Source organism: Oratosquilla oratoria, chromosome 34 (genome assembly GCF_046742065.1).
Source record: "Oratosquilla oratoria isolate Oo_2021 chromosome 34, ASM4674206v1, whole genome shotgun sequence".
NCBI lineage: Eukaryota > Metazoa > Arthropoda > Malacostraca > Stomatopoda > Squillidae > Oratosquilla > Oratosquilla oratoria.
This window is the reverse complement of record NC_134810.1, coordinates 6671497-6676496: the sequence shown is the minus strand read 5'-3', so window position 1 is coordinate 6676496 and position 5000 is coordinate 6671497.

Here is a 5000-nt window from a genome sequence, read left to right as displayed (position 1 = left end):
TACACAATTGGGACAAAAAATGTATAAAATTACCATACCATGACTCCATTCACAAAGCTTCTAAACTACTTCCTCCTGAACAAATAAAATTCACTTTTAATTATCCCAACAGCCTATTCTCTAAAGTAGTTAATGTCCATAGAAGAACCCAAGATAATAACAACCCAGGAGTTTATAAATTACCATGCAAGGATTGTGATCAAGTGTACTGGGGTCAAACCGGACGAAACCTCACCACCAGGATTAAAGAACACAAAAACTCGGTTAAATATGCATACGAGAACTCTGCAGTGTTTCTTCACTCATCCAACAAAGACCACCGCATAGACTGGGACAACGCAGATATAATTTTTAAATCAAATTGTAGCTTCAAGAGAAAAATAATAGAATCTTCTTTCATCAAAGATGTCTCGAATTTCAACATCTCAAAAGGTCATTGGATTCCGGACTGTATTACATCATTAGCAGTTAATAAAATATGTTCAAACATTATTGGTTCCAACAACGATCACCCTACCTAGGGTATATTCACCTGTGTCTTCCCATGTCTCCTTTCATGTACCTCTTTACTATGTATAAATTCTTGTACTATACCTTTGTAATCATTCTGCTGAAGAGGACCACAGAGAGTGGTCGAAATATACAGGAACAATCATCTCACTTTTTATCTCTTTCCACCGACAGTGGGTTCTAAGTTAAAAAAAAAAAAAAAAAAAAAAAAAATATATATATACATATATATATATATATATAGATAGATATATAGATATATATGCATATATATAAGTATGTGTGTGTGTGTGTGTGTGGAGGTGAGGTGAGGAGGCAAAATGAAACGCTAAGGGTAGAGTATGGAGCTTTATTCAGAACCAGACATTTTGACCTCTTGGGCCTTCCTCAGTGGACTGAATACGGAATAAGAATGAAAGTCGGTCAACTGCTTACATTGTGATCTGATGCCCCTGTGTGACCTCATCCCGGTCTCGTTGTCCCCCCACACTCGCTAACTGCCAGCTGTGCGGACGTTTGGGCCCAGGACATAAACCCCCTACGAAAATTTGTTGTTTTGTCGGTGGCAATATATACCGCGTCCAAAGATTTCTCTTTTTTTCAGCTTTCTATGTAGAACGTGGGCTTCTTTGCAGTTTGGCAAATTATTTTCTTCATCGATATGAACTACTAGGGCAAGTGATGTTCTGTGATGTTTCACATCCCTCTTATGTTCTTCTAGTCTTTTAGCCATGCCGCGTCTTGTCTCACCGATGTAAACTTTCTCACAACCTGTACAAAGAATTTTATAAACAACACTTTTATTTTCTTGTAAATTCACTGTGTTTCTGGTAAACTCGCCAATTCTCTTTCCCGCTGATGTTACTAGATTTATTCTGGTGTCCTTTAAAAAACTACTAATTATTAGTGCGCATTTAGAGTTAGGAACTGAAATAAATATTTTGTCCTTGCTGGTGTTGTTGTCTGTAGCTGTTGCGTTCCTTTCCATAATGTTGATAGCTTTGTGTTTTAATTTTATAAGAAAGCCTAAAGGATATGCTAATTCTTGGAAGGATTTAAAGGTATGGTTAAGTTCATTCTGTAAAAACTCTTTGCTACATATCCTTAGGGCTCTTAACATGAATCCGATTATCATCCCTGAATAAAAATGAATGCAATCTTCTCGATTTTTTGGTTTCCTGTATACTTTGAATTTCACTCCGTTCTCTGCTTTCTTTATTATAGTATACAAAAAAGGAATTTCATAATTCATTTCTTCTTCTAGTGTAAACTGTATTTTCTGTTCTATGTCATTTAACTGGGGTTAATTTCTGTCTTAAATTAACGGACTCCGGTACCACTACAAGAATGTCATCGACGTATCGCCACCAACGTGTACCTTTACCCATTGGTTTGATGTAACTGGTACTTTCTAATTCTTCACTGAGCTAAGGGGAGACCCCATTTCTAACCCGCTATGATGGAAATATTCTACGCCATCGAACATGACGGGGCCGAATTTGACCCATAGAAAAACCAAATCGATGAAGTCTCTCTTGGCCACTGGCAACTCATTCTCATTCAGATTTTTAACAAGTTTTTTAACTGCTTTTAACGCTTCTTTTGTGGATACATTTGTGAATAAAGCTTGAATATCAAAGCTGGCTAATTTTTTGCCAGTTAGGTCCATACCTAAGTAGATTTAGAGGTAACGTTTCATTTTGCCACCTATATATATATATATATATATATATATATATATGTATATATATTTACATATATGTATATATGTATGTATATATATATATATATACATATATATATATATATATATATATATTTACATATATGTATATATGTATGTATATATATACATATATACACACATAAATATTATATATATGTATATATATATATATATATATATATATACTGTGTATATATATATATATATATATGTATATATATATATATATATATATATATATATGAAGGTGGAAAAAGAAGTCACGGGTGTAGTTCCGAGTTCCTGAGTATTTTCCTGACCGGTTTCGCTCTATGCTTCTTCAGAGGAATGTGACTCTGGAGTGAAGCTGGCGGTATACATAGTCTGAGTAAGACCGCGTTCCCTCCTTGGAGGTGGGTTACGTTTGGTTGTACAATGGTTTTTAATACAATGAACAATAGTGATAATACAGTATACAATAAATTGTTGTGATGTTATTAAAAAACAGCTCCGGTGTGTGTGGAATGTTGATCGAGGGTGTAACAGTGTAAGTGAAGTGAGTGGTGTAAAAATGTGGGAATCCTAAAAAGTGTCATAAGATAACTTATAGTATTAAATAATATAAAGATAAATATCCAGATAAATAAATAAAATGAAATGAAATAAAATGAGAATAAAAATACAAATACAAATATAAATAAAAATAAAAATAAAAATAAAAATAAATAAATAAAAATGTGCTTATTTAAAGTGACATGACATCTCATCGCATATCGTTGTGTGACAGAATGCTATCAAAAAATACATACATATACATATATGGTACAGTTTTACATATGGTACTGCGAATAATAAATAAATAAATAAATGGATAATAACATATTCGGACAGAATAAAAATATAATAATAACAATGACATTAATAGTGTGATAGTGGGCAACGTTCCCTTTGACACATCATTGTATGACCTAAGGTATATATTAGTTTATACTTAAGATAATAAATTGTAATTTAATTTAAAATGAAGCAATATAAAATGAAACAAGAATAAAACAATGAATAAATAAATAAATGCCAAAGAAATATATAGTAAAAATAAAAATAAAAATAAAAATACGAACTGACCGGCCTCAAGCCCTCAACCCAGGAAGTGCGGACGTTTGGGCACCGGATGGAGTTTGTCGTTCTATGTGGGCGCTGTTCTGGGGCAGGTTCTTATGGCTGCGTATTGAGCTGTGAATTTTTCCCATTTTATATCCCCTACTTTTTGGTTGATGTTGGCATTGGTTGTTATGTATAGGGCTTCAATCACCTTCCTTTGTCTTTTTGATAGACCTTTCTTTACTACCTCTGCCTGTTGCCAGTCGGGAAGATGTCCTTCCTGATCCACGTGGCCCACCATCGCGTTTGAGAGGCGGTGGTACCTTAGGTCCACCTTGTGCTCTCCTACTCTGGCATGTAGGCCCCTGTGACTCTCACCATAATATGACTTGTCACAGTTGCCACATGGGATCCTATATATGACGCTGAGGTCGTTTGTTGTTTTTGATGTTGGTGTTACTAGTTATCTGATTCTCCTTCCCGTGTCATTCACTATTTCTAGTCCTAGTGGGCATACAGCATCCCCCAGTGTGCGTGAAAATTCTGAGTCCGGTGCGACTAGGTATTGTTTGTCCTGTCTGTTTACTGGTTCTCTCCGTTGCCTGATGTTTTGAGCTTTACTTAGGGAAGTGGATAGTAAGCCCTCTGGATATCCCAGTGATATGAAGGTGTTTGTGACGCGGCGGATTTCTTCCTCGAGGAACTCCTTGCTGCAGATCCTCAGAGCTCTGAGGAAAAAACCGATTACCACTCCTGTTTTGGTTCGTTCGTCATGTGCACTGTAAAAATGTAATAGGTCATCTTTGTTGGTAGGTTTCCTATAAACTCTAAAATGTGCTTTGTTATCTTTTCTAATAATCTCCGTGTCGAGAAAAGGCGGGCGACCAAGGGACTCAATCTCCTCAGACACTGTCTCTGCAGGGGAAATGAATAGGCAATCATCTACATACCTTAGCCAATGTGAACCCTTTGGGAGGATTTTTAAAAAGTGATCCCTCTCCAATACCTCTAGGTAGAGGTTTGCTGCCACTGCACTCAAAGGAGATCCCATGGGAAGGCCTTCCAACTGGTGGTATTCTTGGTTGTCAAATCTGAAAGAGCCAAATCTCATACATTTTTCTGTGAGCTGCATGTAGTCTCTTTTGCAGATCGGTAGGCTATTTTCGTCGATGGTTTGTAGTGCTTCCTTGATAGCGTTGATGGCGCCTTTTATGGAGACATGGGTAAATAACGATGTTACATCGTAACTGATTAATCTTTTCTGTGAAAAGTCTATGTTGTTTAGTTTCTCGATTAAGTCTGTGGAATTTTGGAGATGCGTACTACTGATGTTACCTAGGGCGGACGATAGGGGTTTGGCTGTTACACCCAATGCCTGAAGTAATGGGTCTAAGAGGTATCTCCTGTTTGTGGATTTTGGGGAGTCCTTTCAAGGTCGGTATCTCGGGGTCTTCTTCTAAGAGATGTAACATTTTCTTACCCTTTTCGGTTCTCTTCAAAATCTTTCTTGGGGTTTTGTTGAACTGTTTGTTTGATTGAAGCCCTATACATAACAACCAATGCCAACATCAACCAAAAAGTAGGGGATATAAAATGGGAAAAATTCACAGCTCAATACGCAGCCATAAGAACCTGCCCCAGAACAGCGCCCACATAGAACGACAAACTCCATCCGGTGCCCAAA